We start from the raw sequence: 21,660 nt of genomic DNA, 5'->3' as shown, positions 1-21,660 counted from the left end.
CCATTCGATTCAACTTTCTCAATTCCTGCACAAATCGATAAGTTCCATCAGATTTCCACACTGGTAGGTTTGCAGTGTTATAAAGACACATACATGGCTCTAACAATCCATCTCTAATCAGTCCCTCAATTACTGACTGAAGTCCTCGGTTACCTTCTCTGGAAATGGGATATTGTCGCTTACAGGCAAACGCCCCCTCTCCTGTTAAAACCTGTTTCTTGGGGAGGGATCTGTCGTCTTCCACGATTCCTTTCTCGAGCCCATACAGTAGGCTCTATCTCTTTCTCCACTCCTCTGTCAACATTGCCATTTGTACAACTACATTTTTTTCCTGAAAGCCAATTTACAGTCTTAAAAGGATAATTAAATCTCTCCCTAGTAATTTACTTCCTCTATTAGGGATATACAACAGTTTCCCAGGGACTCTATGTTTAGGACTTTCTGTCATCATGGTTCAAATACTGGAATAGTAAATCCTTCCCCTTTTACCCCGGAAAAATTAATTGAGCGTCTTGACATTCCTACTTTCTTTGGTTTGAAATTCAGAGATGACCTTGCTGCCCCGAATCTACAAGGTAGACTCCCTCTTCCCTACAGGGTCCCACCTTCAAACTTATCAAGGGTTCCTGATGGGTCCCCGTGGACAACCCTATTTTTCATCTAAATTCATAAACGGAATTGCGCTCTCTTCCCTGTGTAGATCAGGACACTTCCGCTTAAAATGCCCCATCTTTCTCTAATAATAGCTTCCATCTCCGCCCCTGTCACCCGAACCCTCTATCAACTGCTCCCTCTTGTCCTCTCACTCTCCCTCTTCCTCTCTGTCTGACATGCTGCCTATTCTTTTCTTAAACAACTCGTCAACCGTAACTACCAACATTTCTGCCTTCTGTTTTTGTCTCTCATTCTCTCTCTTTGCAAACACTTTCTGTGCCTCTCTTAATAATTCATCTAATGGGTATATGGCTCCACCCTTCCATCTTCTGTATCTTTCTCTGTATCTCTGGCCATACCTTTGTCACAAAATGTATTTTCAAAAGACCCTGTGTCATTGGATCCTCAGGGTTCATTCCAGAGTATTTCCGCATTGAGTCTCTTAATCTTTGCAAGTATGAAGAGGGAGTCTCATCTTTCTTCTGTCTAATTTCAAAGGCTTTAATCAAATTCTGCTATTTTAGAACTGCATCGCTTATCCGTTTTGGAATCAAGTCTGTCAATTCCCTGATTTCTTCTCTGTGATCCGGGTTTTGATTTGCCCACTGGGGGTCTCCGAGTGGAAACTTCGTCTCACCCTGTCCAGCATCAGCATTCCCAGTGGGATGTTCCCTGTCCCATATTTTAACGGCTGCTCCTCGTATAAGACCCGTTTCATCACCAGTAAATACTATTTTAAATGTTAACTCAGTTCATGTGCATGGAATGGGCGCCAAAAAAATAATCAATTTGTTCAGACAACCCGAAGGAATCCTCAGTTACGACCTTCAGCTCCGTTCTAAATGCTGTGATCTCCCCACTGCTGAGGTGGGCACTGGCAAACCCAATCTCTTTGTCGCCTACTGGTACTTCCCGAAGGGGATATGTCTTTATGCTCTTCCTCCATATTTTGGTTTCCTCCCCTTGCCATTGGTTTAGCTACCCTGGAGGCTTCCCCTATGTATACTTTATTTTCCTTTTCTTTCGATGAGGATTGAGGGTCTGGGACAATAACATTTCCGCCCACCGCCCCTTCTTCCTCCTCTTGTGGGTCAGCCATTCCCTGTCCCTGTCTGTCGGTATCTCCTCCTCCTCCACTTCCACCCAATCTGATTTTATGGTACGGGGGCGGGGGAGGGGGAAGTAACTAAGAGGATCCCTGTGATTGGGTGGGACAGAGGGGGAATCCCTTGTCATTGCTACCATAATTCCTTGAATGCCCTTCCAACAGGACATATAGTCAGCCTCTTCTTCACGAAAAGGTTGTTTTCCATTCGCACACAAATTTGAATACGAACATACCCAATCCTTGTCATAAACATACATTGGCCAGAAGAAAGCTGGACGAAGGATTTGTTCTTTGGTCCATACGAAACAACAATATTTAATAATTTTCTCTTTATCTTTTTCTCTTTTATAAGTGATACTTGTCCATTCCCGCAATATTCCCCCCAACGGACGTTCTGGAGGAATGTTACAAGGGACTTTTTCTTCCTTTATTCCGTCGCAGGTCTGCCTACTCCTCATTTATCGGTTCCCTCTCCAGTCCCTCATCTATTAATTTCCCCTTTCTCCACCCACTACGGCAAAACTTAAAAGTAAGTTTTCTTACCGTGGTCTGTGTACACAGTTGCCTGGCCCCATTTTCCGTATTTTCTCTCAACCTCCGTTCATGGTCTGATTCAGATCTCTCTCTTTCAGGAATCGCACCAGTCGCCCAAGGGCGACCAAACAGCGATATGAGACAGCTCATCAATCTGAAACATGACGCATCTTCCCAGTGCCCAGGGCTAGTCACTCCCCCGGCTATGGAAGAATACCCCGGACGGGCCCACAACTGTGGGAAATAGAATCCACTCTCTTCAATAATTTCAGTCCGACAAGATCTGAAGCAGCAGTGTCGTTTATTATGCGCTTGCAAGCCTGGTGTCTATACAATAGACGCACCGAGCTTAACGAATACACAACTTGTATACAATTCATTTCTGTTTCCCTCCTGCCACTACTCGAAACCCGTGCCCACGACTGTAGATATTTAATGTCTTATCCTTGTGTATAACAAAGTAGAAGTCTTGCTTCGCCGTTTCACCACATCCTGCCGTGGTCCATAGGTAGCATATCCTCCCCCACAGCCATCTGCTTCCTTGCCGGCTGAAGCAACATTTCCTTCCATTCCAAATCCACACTGAAGCTTATGACATCTTGATTATGTTTTTTACTGTTTTTTTGCAGAAGCGGTAAACAGATGCTTACAACTGTTTGTTCATGCATATCAAGCGTAACATACACCCACTTCGTCTTTCATGATTCAGCCTTATGATTTTTGCAAATAACAACATATATAATTACTCCTCACAGAAGGTTAGGGCAACTAAATAGGAAACGAACAGAAATAATAGACAAGAGTGAATAAATGACTTGGAGTTCGACAGAAAATAGGAAGAACAGCGAAGAAGGCAGAGGAACACAAAGGAAAACTGAGAGTTGAGTTCTGTGTGTCAGTAAACAGTCAGAGTTTTTCCTGTATGTGGGATGTGGGCATTTTATGAACACCTCAGTTCGACGTATTTTGTTCTGTGCTTAATTTAGGAGTCAGCAGGAGATGTCAATTTCACTTCGAGCATTGCAACAGTGTGAAGCCTTGGCAATCATTTCCCTGGAAAATCCTTCCTCTTGGAATAATAAACGATCTGGCTCGTGGGTTGAGGCTAATTTCACACAGCAGCAGAGGACAGCCTATACATGCCGTGTCTTCTTCATCTCTTACTGCAAAAAGGCAATAAGGCTCCGATTTCACCTAAGATAGGGGTCAGCCACCCGCGTAAAGAACGGTTCAAGTAAGATCTGTTTCACTGACACTTACTAAGTAACAATCGCAGCCAAGAAATCATTATCAAGTACAGTCGCATCTGACATGAGGATCGTACGCAGCAACGGGAACACACATTGTGTCCACGTTACGAGATTTGTCAGCCCCCTGTACCTGTACGACAGCGAAAACACGGACACAACTGAAAATAATGAAAAGCAAATAACTTTTTCAAAGAACAAAGAAGAAAATGAACAGCCTAGGAATAAGCCCTAATGCCCTGCAAGCCTAGCCCGATCCAAATGTACTGTCCAAAACAGTAGGTCAATATCTAGGTCAGATACAGTAGCATCCGTATCCCTCGGCTCCCCACCTACTCTTGCATCGGTCGAGGTACATCTTAACTGAACCTACTGTGCCTGCCTCTGCTATCTCTGCTGGCAACGCGTTCCAAACGCCCACCACCCTCTGTGTGAAGTAATTGCAGCATGTATCCCCCTTAAAATTTACACCTCTCAATTTGAAAGCATGGCATCTCGTTATTGAATCCTTCACCCTTGGAAAAACGCTTGTCTCTATCCACCCTGTCTATACCCTTAATGATTTTGTATACCTCACTCAGGTACCCCCACAATCTCTTTTTTTCTTGCAAAAATAAACCTAAACTACTCAACCTCTCTTCATTGCTAACACTTTCCATACCAGGCAACATGCTCGTAAAAATTCTCTGCACCCCGCCCCCCTCAAAGCATCCACATCCTTTTGCTAATGTGGAGACCAGAATTGTACACAGTATTCTAAATGCGACCGAACCAATGTCTTGTACAATGTTAACATGAATTTCCAGCTCTTAAACTCAATACCCGGTCTAACGAAGTCAAGCATACTACATGCCTTCTTGACCATTCTATCCAACTGTGCCGCAAACTGCAGGGTACAATGGACCTGCACTCCCACATCTCTCTGCCCATCAACCTCTCCCAAGGCTCTTCAATTTATTCGATAATTCGCTCGAGTGTTAGACTTGCCTAATTACATCACCTTACATTGTTCAGGATTGAAAGCCATCTGCCACTTTTCCGCCCAACTCTCCAGTCCATATATACCCTCCTGTATTCTCTGACAGTCCTTTACGCTTTCTGCTACTCCACCAATCTTTGTGTCATTTGTAAACTTGCTGATCATGCCAACAGTTCCCTCTTCTAGGTAATTTATGCGTATTACAAACAACAATGGCCGCAATACTGACTCCTGTGAAAACCACTGGTCACCTTACTCCATTTCGAGAACTCCCTTCAACTACTACATTCTGTCTCCTGTTGCTCAACCAGTTCTTTATCCACGTAACTGGAACACATTGCAAACCCTGTGACTTCACTTTCGCCATTAGTCTGCAATGGGGAACCTTATCAAGCGCCTTACTAAAGTCCATTTATATGACATCAACAGCCCTTCCTTCATCTCACACCTAGGTTACCTCCACGAAGAACTCTATCAAGTTGGTAAGGCACGATCTCCCCCGCAGAAAACCATGTTGTCCATCACCTGCAAGCTCATATCCTATCTGTCAGTACCATCTCCAGCAACTTCCCCACTACCGACGTCAGGCTCACTGGTCTATAGTTACCCGGAATATCCCTACTAACCTTCTTGTACAGGGTCAACTTGAGCAAGCTTCCAGTCCACCAGCACATCACCTGCGTTTAAGGATGCCACAAAGATATCTGTCAGGGCCCCAGCTATTTCCTCTCTCGCCTCCCTCAACAACCTGGCATAGCTCTCTTCCGGTCCTGGGGATTTACCAATTTATAACCTCTAGCATAACCAACTCATCGTCCCTACTTGTGACAACGTGGTCCAGATTAATTAAACTTCTACTACTCATCTCAAGGTCCATCATGTTCCTCTGCTCAGTGAACTCTGATGCAAATCAATCATGCAGAACCTCACCCATTCTCTCAGGTTCGGCACAAAGCCTTCCTTCAATTTCTTTTATTGGACCACATCTTTCTCTAGATACCCGCCTGCTTCTTATATAAGAATACAGTGCGGTGGGATTTTCCTTAATTCTGCTAGCTAAAGCTTTTTCATGACCCTGTTTAGGCCGCTTGATTCCTTGTTTAAGACTTGTCCTACTCTTCCAATATTCCTCCACAGCCCGCTCTGTCCTCAGCTGCCAAGACCTTATATATGCTTCCCTTTTCCTCTTGGCTCGTCGTGCAATTTCTCCTGTCATTCACGTTTCACGAATCTTACCCTTCCTATCCTTTGCCTTCAACGGGACATGCCTATTCTGGACTGCCGTGCACCTATCTTTGAAAGCCTCCCACATCTGAAATGTGGACTTCCGTTCAAATAGCTGTGTCTAATCCATATTTCCCAGCTCTGGACCTACATGCACCAAAGCTGGGAAATTTCATATAATTGGCCTGTGCCCAAATTAGCACTCTTCCCTTCGGTTCACTCTCTTCTTTATCTACGAGTATTGTAAAACTGAAAGAATTGTGGTCAGTCTTCCCAAAGAAATCCCCCACCACACCTTAGACCAGTGTCCTGACTCATTCCCCAGTACGAGGTCCAATATAGCCTCTTCCGTATGTCGGATTATTGACATAGTGATCTAGAAAACTCTACTGCACTCTTCGTACAAATTCTACTCCATCCAGACCTCTGACACTAATTGTATAAGTGTATCCCAGTCAATGTTGGGAAAATTAATATCTCCCATCGCCACTACCCTATTGCCTCTTCATCTATTCATAATCTGTTTACCTATTTGTCCTCCTAACTCACGTTCACTTTTGGAAGCTCTGTAGTACAGCCCCAACAAAGTAACTGCACACTTCTTATTTCTCAGCTCCGCCCATAATGCTTCACTACTCAATACCGCCATAGTGTCCTACTTCAGAACAGTTGTGATATCATTCCTGATCAGCAATGCAATTCCACCCCCTCTTTTAGTTCCCTCCCTGTCCTGTCTGAAACGTCTATATCCTGGCACATTCAGTTGCCAATCATCATGCCCTTCCTTCAATCAAGTCGCTGTGATTGCAATAATGTCATACACACAGGCACCAATGCAAGCTCGAAGTTTATCTGCCTTACGCACGATACTCCTTGCATTAAACTGATGCATTTCAGGCCACCAGTTCTTTCGTGCTCATCTACTCTCAGTCTATTTTTTCCCCTTATTAGTGCTATCGTCATAATTCTTACAGTCTGCAGTTTCCACCTCGCTGTCTACTTGTTTTCTCTTCTGGTTCCCAGTCCCCTGCCGCATTAATTTAAAACCTCAACAACAGAAGTAGCAAAAGCTCTCCCATTGCTTGTGGTCTGCTTCAGATGTAGACCGTCCCTTTTGTAATAATCTCATCTTCCCCAGAACTGGTCCCAATGAACAACGAATCTGAACCCCTCCCACAGCATCTCTCAAGCCACGTGTTCATCCTGCCTTTTTTTTCATTTCTACTTTGACTAGCACGTGGCACTGGTAATAATCCCGCGATTACTATCTTTGATGTCCTCCCCTTTAACTTCTCTCCTGGCTCGCCGAATTCTTCTTTCAGGACCTCATTCCGCGTTCTACTTGTATCGTTGGTGCCTACATGCACCAAGACAACTGGCTGTTAACCCTTCCCTTTTAGAATGCTCTGCAGCCAATCAGTGATATCCTCGACCCGAGCACCTGGGAGGCAACATACCATCCGGGAGTCCCGTTTTCGGCAACAGAACCGCCTATCTACTCCCTGCACAATAGAATACCCTATGAATACTGCCTTACAAGACATTTTACCGCCCTTCTGAACAGCACTGCCCGCCACGGGGCCATGATCTTGAGAACTGCTGCCTTTACCTTTTGAGCCATCTCCCCTAACAGTTCAGTTCATAACTACATTGGCAGGAGAGTGTCAAATATGCAAGCACACATATATCGACCAAGTGTATCTGTATCATCCTGGGCAATGTTTGCTAATTAATTAATCAGAAGTTCTTGTTATCTCCCATGGGTATGATTTTAGATGAAGATTTGAGTTTCTTAGGAGCCATCTTTCAGAATAGTTGCAACGGCCCACTGTTCTGTTGGGACGTAGTTGGAGGACATGTCTACTCAGTCCCCAAGCCCAGCATTCCACAATATCCACAACAATTTGTACTTACATGCTATCTTTGAAAGATGCATATGTCCCATAGGATATTGCACAGGATCCCAGTATTATAAACCGATCAAAAACTGACCCTGTTGTAGGTCCAATTAGTCAATACAAACGTCCGCAATTTGGATGAGTGAATCAACGTAAAATTACAAGATTGATAATAACTCAATTCTGCACATCACTGTGACCGATGTAAAGGATATAAGGAGGTTTCAGAATGCTCGTTTAACAACCACCTGATGAAGGAGCAGCGCTCCAAATACTAGTGCTTCCGATTAAACCTTTTGGGCTATAACCTACTGTTGTGTGATTTTTAATATTGTACACCCTAGTCCAACACCGGCAGCTCCAAGTCAAAATGATAGATGTAAGTTCAGTTAAATTCTCGGCATGTGCATGTAACAAATGTGCAATTAACTACGTCAGTGTGAGCAAAGTAATAGAATGGCAGAGTATTATTAAAGTGGTGATAGAATTGTGCAACACTGGCAACCATTGGGAGAGGAGGGATCGTCTGGGACATTTCTTTTCGAAGGAACTTCGCAAGTTGAGGGGTGACCTTATAATGTTTCATGTAATTAAGTTGAGCACACAAGAGGTAAATAAGAAAATTGCTTTCCCTCCAACATGGAAGCTCAACGAGAGGGCACTGTGTTTTGATCGTTTTTTAGATTACTTACAGTGTGGAAACAGGGCCTTCAGCCTAACAAGTCCACACCGTCCCCCAACCCACCCAGACCGATTCCCCTAACACGACAGGTAATTTAGCATGACCAATTCGCCTAACCTGCAATTTTTTGGAAAGTGGGAGGAAACAGGAACACCCGGGGAGAAGTGCATACTCCCCACAATCAGTCGCCTGAGGTGGGAATTGAACACTGGTCTCTGGCACTATGCGGCAGCAGTGCTAACCACTGTGCCATCGCACCACCCACTTTTTAGGTGAGAGGAGAAACATATGGAAAAAGCCTGAGGAGCATCATTTTCACACAGATGTTAGTTCGTATGTTGATTAAACTGCTAGAGGAAGAGGTAGATGCATGTAGAGTTAGACGTATAAATGACGTTTGGGCATGAATAGGAAAGTTTCAGAGGAATATTGGCCAAATGCAGCAAAATGGAGCTAGTTTAGTTTGGGAAATTTGGAGGAGTTGCACCGAAGGGTTGTGTTTCCGTACTGTATGAATCTATGACCCTATGCATGTCCTTGCCCAGAGGGCATAGAAATCCAAAATGAAGGTGTCGCGTGGTAGCAACTTGTTAGAAAGAAAAATGGCATGTTCCCGTTCAGTTCAGCTTCGAAGCTTGAAATGCTGGTGAGACCAGAGTTGAATAATTCCACACCACCTTGATCCTGGTACTTACAGAAATTCATGACTCCCGTGAATAGACAACTTTAACATTTTAATCAAATAATACCTGGTGTGCCATGTTCATCCTATGAGGAGAGTTGGTGTTGAGTTATACCAGATGGTGTAAGAAGTTGAAATTTTTCACTGATGTGTCTAGAATTCTGACAGTGCTCAGGATACAATGATGATGTTTCCCCTCGCCTGGTAGTTCTGATAAATTGGCCATGATTTCTGTTTACACACGGGACTCTCTTTCCAACTGAGATGTTCAGAAATGTTTTCACTCAGACAATGGTGACCATCTGGAAACGTCGAACACAAATTTCTCTGGGCGCAACGTCACTGTTCTATTTCTTTTAAGAAAGATGCACATCGATTTCCAGAATTCAGAAGGGTCAGTTTGGTATGGCAAAAGGGAAGGTGCAAGGTTTTGTGATAAAGGATCAGCCAAGGTCATAATGGAAGACGGGGAAGGGCTGATGGGAAGGTCACCCATTCTTCAGTTGCCCATTCACTCCTATCTTACCGTTTTGTTATCCTACATTTGGATCTGATCTGTCCTGGCGGACTATCCGTTATCTCAATGTTTACCAGCCCCTTTCATAAGTAATGTGTCAGACTAATGTGCTGCAAACCAGATGTGATTTGAATGGTCAAACTGCTAGGTTTTAAGTAAAGTACACTGTATTCTTACACCACAGTTACAATAAAAACTAAAAAGAATCTGACTTATCGTGATAACATTAACTCTGTCGAAATACTGAACAAATATCTACTAATCATCAACTTTATCAATACAGTAGCATCCTACAACACACCCTTGGCAGAGGCAAAACAAGCAATTCTTCAGATATCCCTCACTTATTATCGCAACAGTTCTGGAGAAGTAACACTAACAGTAGGAATCCAGCAGCAAGGAGGGAATGAGACCTGTACCTAGCAGCTTCAACTCCAAAACTCCAACTTCAACAACTGAAAGCAAAATTAAAATCCTTTATCTGTCTGTGTGACTGACTGGACCCTCTAATGCTTTTTTTTTAACTTCCTCTGTTTTACATGAAGCAGCACACCAAGCAACAAGTTTACAACATCTCTCTTGAAGAGAAACAGAATAAAACAAATTCCTCCTAAAGGTAGATGTCGTCATCAGTGTCTCTGTCTCGGTGCTCTATCTCCAATGTCCGCTCAGCTCTCCCCTTCCACCCATACCTCCCCAAAACCAGTCCTCTGCATAATGCCATTTACTTCCGGCTGCTATCAGTTCTGATGTAGGGTCGCCGGATTCGAATATTAAGTGTGTTTTCTTCGCATAGATGCTGGCAGACCTGCTGTGCTTTGCGGACTACCATGATCAGTTCAAAAACATTTAGTCATAGGTAATGACAGTTCAATACCCCAGTCAATGCACCATAGAGCAAATGATGAGCTTTATCAACTGCTGCATCAGAGATTCGAAAACTGCACTCCCTTCTTTAAACTGTACCATGTCTGATCACGAAACGGATCCAAAGTTCAAAACCAAGCGTGTGCGTGCGCCTTCTGGAACACACTGAGTGATATTCAGCTCGTCAACGGAACATCATAATTCATGGTGGACGGACTTCATTACATTGGTACTGAGCTGCTGTTCCTTGACGTGCAGACATTTGCCTTGACCGTTATTGATTTTGATCACACAGGCCAACACCAAGATAAGAAAAGTACAGCTGAAAATGCTAATTTATCATCCATCAAGAAAGATGAGATTTTGTGGTTAGCATTAAACAACTTCATAGCTCTTTCCCATATTCCCTGACACAACATGGTCTTTATAAATACCTGTTTAGACAAGATCATGATTCTAGACAGGTGCATCACATATTGAGTAAGAGAGATCGAGACAGTTAGAGAAAGATACAGTGATTCAGGGACAAAAAGGAAAGGCAGGGAGAGAGAGAGGTACAGAAAGACAAAGAGAAGAATGGTTAGACACAGAGGCGGAGAGCGAGACAGAAGGAGAATGCGAAAGAGAGAGAAAGAGAGCTAGAGAGAAAGATAGAGAGAGAGGCTGCTAAATATATAGAGGTATAGCAAAAGAGAGTGATAGGCACCAGCGAGAGAAAGTGGAACAGCGAGACAAAGAGACACAGAGAGAGCAAAAAACAATAGAAGAGAGAGATACATGAAGAGAAAGCTAGTGAATGGGTGAGTAAGAGAGAAAGAGTGGAAAGACACTGGCTTCAGCGAGAGTGAGAAAACGCAAACAGATATACTTGGAGAGGGACATAGACGATGAAATAAACAGTGTGAAAGACACCAGTGAAGCAGAGAGAGATGGAGGGACATATTCACACACACACAGGCACACACAGGGGGAGAGAGGGAGAGAGAGAGAAAGAGATGGTGAGTGAGTGTGTGGGAGAGATAGGGAGAGAAGGCGACTGACAGAGCCAGTGAGAGAGAAAGAACAGTGAGAGAGTGAGAGACACTGAGAGACAGAGCGTGAGAGAGACAGTGACAGTCAGTGGAAGGGAGACAAGCAGCGAGAGGAGGAAAGAGACAAAAAAGACTGTAAAGCTGAGATAGCGAAGGAGAATGGGTGAGGCAGAGACACAGTAAGAGACAGAGAGAGAGACAGAGACACACAGGGAGACGGTATGTGTGCAAGAGCGTCAACGAAGTCGAGTGAGATTTTGTGAGACAAAGAAAATGATAGACAGAGTGGCAGAGACAGTAACAGATACACAGAGTAGGGAGAATGATAAACAGAGACACCCCAGATAGACAATGGAGACAGTGAGACACGAAGAGGCAAGGAGTGAGAGAGGGAGAGACAGAGAGAGAGAGAATGAAAAAGAAAGAGCGAGATAGTGAGGGAAAGATTCTGACTGTATGCGTCTGCGGCTGCGTGTGTGTGTGTGTGAGAGAGAAAGACTGAACAAGTAAGATAGATGGAGAGAGAGGGGAGAAAAAGTGAGAGAGAGGGGCTGCGAACCAGATGTACAGAACGACAGGCACAGATAGGAGCAACCACACATTATGCTTGTGAGAGAAGGAGCGGAAGAGAGCAAGAGACTGAGAGAGGGATTGCGAAAGGAAGAGAGACAGTGAGAGAAAAATGAAGAAAGAGATATATTCAGTGGGAGAGAAAGAGAAAGTGTGAGACAGAGAGGGATAGAGAGGAAAGGACAGAGGGAGAAGGAGAGGGCGGGGCGAAGGATATGGAGATACAGAGACAGAGATGGAACAAACGGGAGGGGACTTGAGAGCGCGAGACAGTGAGAGAGGGTGACTGTGTGTACAGAAAGCGAGAGAGAAAAAGAGACGGACAGAGTTTGAGGCAGAGAGCGCGACTTAGACACAGCGACAGAGACTTGAGGAGAAACAGAGGGAGAAAGTTCGCGTGAAACAGTGTCACTCAGAAAAAAGAGCAAGGCATAATGCGCATGTGAGAGATACAGAATCATAGGAGAGAGAAAGAAACAGTGAGAAATAGAAAGTTTGTGAGGGAGAGAGCAAGACAGAGAGGGACCGAGAGGAAGAGAGACAGACAGTGAGGGAGAGAAGACAGTGACGAACAGTAACAGGCAGAGAGAGAAATTGAAAGAGAGAAAGAGCGGAGAGACACGGAGAGAGAGGAACAGAGAGAGAGAAGGAGAGCTGGAGAGGGACTGATGGATAGCTAGAGAGAGAGCGAGAGGGATGGGGAGAGGGAGAGAATGACAGGGAAAGCGAGTGAGATATACGTGGCGACGGGGAGAGACAGACAGCAAAAAATGGAGAGATACAGGGACAGCTAGAGAGAGGGTCAACTAAAGAAACAGAGAGACTGACGGCGAGAGTGAGGGAGGCACAGTGAGATAAAGACAGCGCGGGAAAGTAACACAGAGTGGTAGGGAGAGACGGCGGCATCGTGACACAGCGTGGGACACAGAGAAAGGGCTGAAAGCTAAATATGGAGAGGGCGCGAGATGGAGAGAGAGGGAGAGAGAGCAAGTGAGAGAGAGAGAGACAGACAGCGAGAGATTGAGGGCCAATGAGAAGAGACAGAAAAATGGAGAGAGAGAGTGAGTGAGAGAGAGAGAGTTAAAGAGTAGGGTGCAGCGAGAAATAGAAAGAGACAGCGGACAGTGAAAGAAAGAGAGAGAGAGACAGCGAGTCAGAGTGAGAGAAACAGCGAGAGAGAGAAAAAGAGAGAGTGATACAAACATAGCAAGCGAGACAGCAAACCAGAGAAGGAGGGGGAGAGAAAATGCAAGTGAGAAAGGGAGAGCTACAGACAGAGAGAGAGAGAGAGAGACGGAGAGAGACAGTTCGGGCCAAAGTGAGATCGAGAGACAGCGAGGGAGAGAATGAGGGCAGCGAGACAGAACGGGGAATGGAGAAAGAGGGTGAATGCGGAAGCGAGAGAGTGAAGGGGAGAGAGAGGGGGCAGAGGAAGAGATAAAGTGACTTCGAACGAGAGAGAGGGACAGCTAAGGAGATAGAGGGACTACGAGAGAATGAGAGATAGATCGGATCAGTAAGAAAGAGAGCAAGGACGGCGAAAGAGTGAGAGAGCTGGGCAGCAAGAGAGAGGGAGATGGACAGCGCCAGAGAGGGGCTCTAAAAGAGAGGGATAGTGCAAACAATACACAGAGGGAGAAACAATTGAAAGAGAGAGGGAGATAGAGACCGTGAGGGAAAGAGAAACACTATGTGAGACACTTTCTGTGTGTGTCAGTGAGCGACTAATATACTGGCAGGGAGATTGACTTGAGCAGATCAGGACGATTTAAACAATTGAGGTGGAGGTGTCGGACCCAGGAAACGGTGAGGGAAGTGATCAATCTGACACTGGTACAGTTGAGAACAGAAGCGATTAAAAAGGTCAGGGCAAGCAGGAATAACGTAAGACTAATAAATTGAACTGCATTTATTTCAATGCAAGGGGCCTAACGGGGAAGGCAGTTGAATTTGGGGCATGATTAGGAACGTGGGCTGGGATATCATAGCAATTACAGAAATATGGCTAAAGTCGTGGGCAGGATTGGCAGCTTAATGTTCCAGGATACAAATGTTGCAGGAAGGATGGAAAGGGAGGCAAGAGTGGAGGGGACATCGTTTTTGAAAAGTGATAGCATTACAGCTGTAATGAGGGAGGATATTCCTTGAAATATATGCAGGGAAGTTATTTGGATGGAACTGAGAAATAAGAAAGGGATTATCGCCTTATTGGAATTGTATTATACACCCCCTAAGAGTCAGAGGGAAATTGAGAAACAAATCTCATCATTCTGTCAGAAGAATGAGCTGGTTATGGTAGGAGATTTTAACTTTCCAAACATAGACTGGGACTGCCATAGTGTTAAGTGTTTAAATGGAGAGGAATTTGTTAAGAAGTACGGGACAATCTTCTGATTCAGTATGTAAATATACCTACCAATAAAAGTGTAAATCTTGACCTACTCTTGGGAAATAAAGCAGGGCCGGCGACTGAGGTGTCAGTGGGGGAGCACTTTGTGGCCAGCGACCATAATTCAATACAATGATGGAAAACGAAAGACGAGGTGTAAAAGTTGAACTTCTGAATTGGACAAAGGGTCATTTTGACGGTATTAAGCAAGAGCACTGAAAAGCAGACTGGGGCAGAATTTCGCAGGTAAAGGGACGGCTGGAAAATGGGAAGCCTTCAGAAATGAGATAACCAGAATCCAGAGAAAGTATACTCCTGTTAGGGTGAAAGGAAAGGCTGGTAGGTATAGGGAATGCTGGATGACTGCAGAACTTGAGGGCTTGGTTAAGAAAAAGAAGGAAACATATATCAGGTACAAACAATATAGATCTAGTGAATCCTTATCGAGGTATAAAGGCAGTTGGAGTATACTTAAGATGGAAGTCAGGAGGGCGACAAAAGGGGCGTGAGAGAGCATTGGCAAGTAGAAAGGAGAATCCAAAGAGATTTAAAATGCCCAAATACCTTAAGGACAGAAGAGCAACTACGGAGAGAACAGGGTCCATCAATGATCAACAAGGCGGCCTTTGTGTGGAGCCACAGAAAATGAGGGAGATGCTAAACGAGTACTTTGCAACAGTACTGACTGTTGAAGAGGATATAGAAGATATAGAATGTAGTGAAATAAATGGTGACACGTTTAAAAAAATGTCCATATTACAGAGGAGGAAGTGCTGGACATCTTGAAACGCATAAACTTAGATAAATCCCCAGAACCGAATCCGGTGTATCCTGGAATTCGGTGCAAAGCTAGAAAAGTGATTGCTAGGCCTCTTGCTGAGATATTTATATCACTGATAGTCACAGGTGAGGTGCAGGAAAACTAGAGGTAGGCTAACGTGGTGCCACTGTTTAAAAAGGGTGCTAAGGACAAGCTATGGAACTATAGAGCAGTGAGCCTGAAATAGGTGGTGGGAAAGTGGTTGGAGAGTATACTGAGCGACAGGATGTACATGTATTTGGAAAGGCAAGGATTGATTATGGACAGTCAACATGGTTTTGTGCTTGGAAAATCATGTCTCACAAAATTGATTGAGTTTTTTTGAAGAAGTAACAAAGACGATTGATGAGGGCAGAGCAGTAGATGAGCTCTATACGGATTTGAGTAAGACATTCGACAAGTATACCGATGGGAGTCTGGTTAGCAAGGTTATATTTCGTCGAATACAGGAGGAACTAGACATGTGGATATAGAACTGGCTCAAAAGTAGAAGACAGAGTGTGGTGTAGGAGTGTTTTTTTTAGAATGGAGGCCTGTGACCAGTGGAGTGCCGCACGGATCGGTTCTGGCTCCTCTGATTTTTGTCATTTATATAAATACTTTGGATGCGAGCAGAAGAGGTATAGTTAGTAAGTTTGCAGATTACACCAAAATTGAGGTGTAGTGGACAGCAAGGAGCGTTAAGTCAGATTACAACAGGATTTTGATCAGATGGGCCAATGGCATGAGAAATGGCAGATGGAGTTTAAATCAGATAGATGTGAGGTGCTGCTTTTTGGAGAGCAAACCTTAGTAGGTGTTATCCACTTATTGATTGGTAAGATCCGAGGGTGTATTGCTGAATAAAGAGACCTTGGAGATCACGTTCATAGCTACTTGAAAGTGGAGTCCCATGTAGATATGATTATGAAGAAGGCGTCTGGTATGCTTTACTTTATTGGTCAGAGTATTGAGTTTCCGAGTTGGGAGGTCATGATGCGGCTGTAGTCGACAGTAGTTCGACCACTTTTGGAATATGTCGTGCAATTCCGTTCTCTTTCCTATCGGAAAGATGTTGTGAAACAAGGAAAGGTTCAGAAAAGATTGAAAGGATGTTGCCAGCGTTGAAGGATTTGAGCTGTAGGGAGAGGCTGAACTAGGAGGAGCTGTTTTCCCTGGAGCTTCCGAGGCTGAGGGGTGACATTATAGAGGTTTACGAAATTATGAGGCGCGTGGATAGGATAAATAGACAAAGTCTTTTCCCTGGGATCAGGGAGTCCAAAGCAAGACGGTATAGTTTCAGGCTGAGAGCGAAAGGATATAAAAGAGTATGAAGGTGCCACTTTTTCACACAGAAGGTGGTACTTTTCTGCAATGAGCTGCCAGCAGAAGTGTTTGGGCTGGTCTCATTGAAATATTTAAAATGCTTTTGGATGGATATATGAAAGGAAGCGTTTGGAGGGATATGGGCCGGGTGCTGGAAGGTGTGATTAGATTGGGTTGTGATATCTGGTCGGCATGGATGGGTAGAACCGAAGGGTCTGTTTCCATGCTGTACATCTTTGTGTCTCTATTACACTATGGGAGGACGGCAGGACACCGAGAGAGACATATAGTGAGGGATATAAACAGGCAGAGAGAGAGAGAGTAAACGTGAGTGAAAGAGAGATAAAATTAGTGATCAAGATAGTGAAGGAGAGACAATCAGAATGATTGATAGGGCAACAGAGAGGTTTGGTGTCGGGCAGAGAGGCAGATAGACAGAGAGTGAGACAATGAAGCACAAACACACAAATAGTGAAAAAGAGCGAGAAAGACTGGTGGGGAGTATGTGTGTGAGTGGGACAGAGCATGACAGGAAATGAGGGAGAGATATGGAGAGGACGAGGAAGAGTTAGATAAAGAGGGAGAGAGATAAAGAGAGGGAGACCTGGAGACAGATGGTGAGAGGAAGAGAGACAGTGGATGTGAGAAAGTGGGAGAGAGAAAGAGACGTGAGATGGATGTGAAAACACAGAGCAAGAGACCGTAAAAGGGCAATAAAAGATATACATAAGAGAGAGAAGGAGAGAGAGATAGACAGAAATTCACAAAGAGACAGAGGCAGTGAGTGTTGGAGATAAAGAATAACACTAGAGAGATACAATCAGTGAGAGACAGTGAGAGTGAGCCAGACAGTGAGAGGGAGCTTAGGGATTGAGACGGTTTGGGAAATAAATTGTGTAACGGACAAACAGAGAGTTAGAGATATTTAGGCAGAGACAGAGAGAGACACAGTAAGTGTAAAACCCAGTGAGCAAGTCACAGTGAGTCAGAGTTTGTTGTCAGTCTGTGAGATAGATGGTGTAATTTAGTGATAGTGATAGGTAGAGACAAGCTTGGACGGAGACAGGGATGGAAAGAGGGACAATGATGGAAAGTGAGTGAGAGAGTGAGGATACAAGTGAGGAATGGAGGTTAGAGTTGACAAATGTGGCGCTGGAAAAGAACGGGCAACATCTGAGAAACAGAGGAGATGACACTTCCGAAATAAGCCATTCATTTTGATTTCCTGATGAAGGGCTTTGGCCTGGAACGTCTACTCTCCTGCTTCCCATATGCTGTCCAATCTGCTGTGAATTTTCAGCGCCACACTTTTCAAGTGAGAGAGACAGTAAGGGAGAGAAAAAAAACAGTGAAAGCAATAGAAAAAGAGGAAGTGAAGTTATACCAGAGAGAGACAGAAAGTGAGAAACAGATAGTGAACGAATGAGAGACAATGTGAGAGAGAATCGGGGTGTGTGTGTGACAGAGAGAGAAAGAGCGAAAGAGACAGACAAAGAAAGTGAAATAGAGACGGTGAGAGAAAGAGATAGTGAGAGAAAGGCAGGCACTGAGGCAGACACAGAGGACAGTGGCAGTCAGGCAGAAAAATCATAAAACGACAGAGAAGGTGAGTGATTGTGCGTGAGAGAGAGTGTAAGAGAAAGAAAGAGATAGTTAGAGTGAGATAGGGAGGCAGGGGCACAGAGAGAGACGGTGAGATACAATCAGCGAGATTGAGAGACAGTGTGAGAGAAGGTGAGAGAGAAGGAGACAGAGAAAGACAGACTGACAAACAGTAAACTGGAGAGAGACGCTGAAAGAGAATGAGAGATATTGAAATTGATAGACGCAGAGAGTGAGGTATGGTCAGGAAAAGAGAGAGGAAAGAGATACAGAGACAGCAATAGAGTGATGGAGACAGAGGGAGTAAGTGCGAGTCATGAGAGAGGGAGAGGCATTGAGGGGAGACCGCCAGTGAGACAGAGAAACAGGAGACGATCAGAGATAGACAGAAACAGATAGGAAGTCGTCGAAAGAAAAGAGAGACAGAGAGAGGGCGAAATTGTGTGACAGAGAAAGAGTTTGACAGGCAGACAATGTGTGTGTGTCCATGCACGCATGTGTGTGTGAGCAACAGAGAGAGAGATAAAAGAGGGAAAGATCAAAAGGAAGGCAGCAACAGAGAGTAAATGAAAAAGGCAGTGTGAGAGATGGACACCAAGATTTCAGAGAGAGGAAATGAAAGGGAGAGTGACAGACAGAGAGTGAGTGAGAATTACACTGCCAGAGTTGAGCGGCAGAGAGACAAAATGTATGTGAGGGACGGGAAGAGACACACAGACTGACAGATGGAGATGGAGACAGACAGATCGATTCGGAGAGAGAAAGAAACCGAGAGAGAGATAGAGAGAGAGATTGAAAGAGAAAGAATGCGAGAGAAGAGAGGAAGAAGAAGGCTGATGTCAGGATGAGATGTGAAGGTTCATTTAGAGCGTTTGAGGATTACAAGGTAATCAGGAAAGATCGAAAGAGAGAGTTCAGAAGAGTCAGGCGGAGACATGAGAAGTTTTCAGCGGTTAGGATCAGGGTAAACCCTAAGGCTTTCCATAGGATTTTATGGAATAAATAAATGAAGAGAGTAAGATTAGGGCCAATCAAGGGTGTGAGTGGGAAGTTGTGCGTGGAGTCAGCGGAGCTAGGGGAAGTACCAAATGAGTATTTTACGACAGTATTCTCTCCAGAAAACGATAATGTTGTCGAGGAGAAGACTGAGATACAGGCTACGAGACTAGATGGGATTGAGGTTCACAAGGAAGAGGAATTAGAAATCCTGCAGAGTGTGAAAAATCCCTGGGCCAATTGGCATTGGGATTGGGATTTATCCTAGCATCCTCTGGGAAGCCAGGGAGGAGATTGCCGAGCCTTTGCCATTGATCTTTAAATCGTCATTGTGGACAGGAATAGTGCCAGAAGACTGGAGGATAGTAAATGTGGATTCTCTGTTGAAGAAGGCGAGTAGAGACAACCATGGTAATTATACACCCGTGATCCTTACTTCAGTTGTAGGTAAAGTGTTGGAAAAGGTTATAAGAGATAGGATTTATATTCATCTAGAATAGAATAATTTCATTAGCAATAGTCAGCACGGTTTAGGGAAAGGCAGGACGTGTCTCACAAACGTAAATGAGTTCTTTGAGAAGTTGATCAAACAGGTAGATCAGAGTAAACCGGTTGATGTGGTGTATATGGATTTCAGCAAGGCATTCGCTAAGGTTCCCCACAGTAGGCTATTTTACAAAATGTGGAGGAATGAGATTGTGGGAGATATAATTTGGATCAGTAATTGGCTTGCTGAAAGAAGACAGAGGGTGGTGGTTGATGGGAAATGTACATCCTGGAGTCCAGTTAATAGTGGTGTACCGCAAGGGTCGGTGTTTGGTCCACTGCTCTTCATAATGTTTACAAACGACCTGAATGAGGGCGTAGCCGGGGGTTTTGTAAATTTGCAGACGACACTAAGGTCGGTGGAGTTGTAGATAGTGACAAAGGATGTTGTAGGTTACGGAGAGACAGAGATAAGCTGCAGACCTGGGCTGAGAGGTGGCAAATGGAGTTTAATACGGACAAGTGTGAGGTGATTCACTTTGGTCGGAGCAACCGGAATGCAAAGTACTGGGCTAATGTTAAGATTCTTGGTAGTGTAGATGAGCAGAGAGATCTCGGTGTCCAGGAACACAGATCCTTGAACTTTGCCACCCATGTTGACAGGGGCTTTAAGAAGGCAAACAGTGTTTTAGCTTTTATTAATAGATGGATGGACTTCCGGAGCCATGAGGTTATGCTACAAAGCTCTGGCGTGGCCGCACTTGGAGTATTGTGTACAGTTCCGGGCACCACATTATAAGAAGGATGTGGAAACTTTGGAAATGGTGCAGACGAGATTTACTCGGATGTTGCCTGGTATGGAAAGAAGGTCTTACCAGGAAATGCTGAGGGACGTGAGGCTGTTTTCGTTGGAGAGAGGATGGTTGAGAGGTGACTTAATAGAAACATATAAGACATTCAGAGTATTAGATAGGGTGGACAGGGAGATCGTTTTCCAAGTATGGTGACAGCGAGCACGAGGATGCATAGATTTAACTTGAGGGGTGATAGATATAGGACAGATTTCTGAGGTAGTTTCTTTACTCAGAGAGTAGTGAGGGTATGGAATGATTTGCCATCAAAGGTAGTAGATTGGCCAACTTTAAATGCATTCAAGTCGTAATTGGACAAGCATATGGGCGTGCATGTTGGTTAGATGGGCTTCAGATTTGTATGCCTGGTCGGCGCAACAGGCTGAAGGACCTGCACTGCGCTGTAATTTTCGAATGTTCTATGTTCTATAGAGAAAGAACGAATGAGAGATAGATATTGAGACAGAGATCAGTAACGAGAATGGCAGAGACAGAGACCTGGAAAGACACAGTAATCAGGGGAGAAGCAGTGTGAGAGGAACATAGAGTGAATTTGAGGAATATGCGGGAGATAGACATAAGAGACACAGAATAATGGACAGAGAGTGAAACAGAGAGACAGTGAAACACTGAGGTAGATAAATACAAAAGCGGTTCAAAAAGCTGAAAGGAGAAAGAGAAAAAAAGTGAGAGAGAGTTAGGCCGAGACAGTGGCAATGCCCAAGCATCAGTTGGATACAGCTTCGGAGAGAGAGAGAGCGCATGCGTGAGAGAGAGAGCGATTGAGAGAGAAAGAAAGAGGGCTAGCGGGATGGAGGGAGAAAAACGAAAGGGAGGGAGAGCGAACGAGAGACAGAATGAGAGAGTGAGAGAAAAAGTGTTCGAGATCGATATAGAGAGACAGAAAAGTAACAAAAGGGAACGACCGACACATTTCTGTTCTTCAGCGGCAGCAGCAACTCAAAGAGTGGGAGCTTGCAACAGGGGACTGCTGACAGCGGTGGGCCACTGATTTGTGCCTTTAAATTTGAAGACAGAGAGCTGAGGTTTCTGGGAAAGGAGGGAATTCTTACTTTTATTTAGGTCCAGCTATATAAGTCAGTGTCTTCTCAACCCGAGACCCTACCTTTGTAGGGTCCCACCCAATCACTTCCTCTCACCTCAAAGAGCAGGGACATATCACGTAAGCGTCTCTTTTTTAACTTTGTGACTAGGGTC

Source organism: Chiloscyllium punctatum, chromosome 35 (genome assembly GCF_047496795.1).
Source record: "Chiloscyllium punctatum isolate Juve2018m chromosome 35, sChiPun1.3, whole genome shotgun sequence".
NCBI lineage: Eukaryota > Metazoa > Chordata > Chondrichthyes > Orectolobiformes > Hemiscylliidae > Chiloscyllium > Chiloscyllium punctatum.
The sequence above is the reverse complement of the archived record's forward strand: the minus strand, read 5'-3'. Positions refer to the sequence as shown.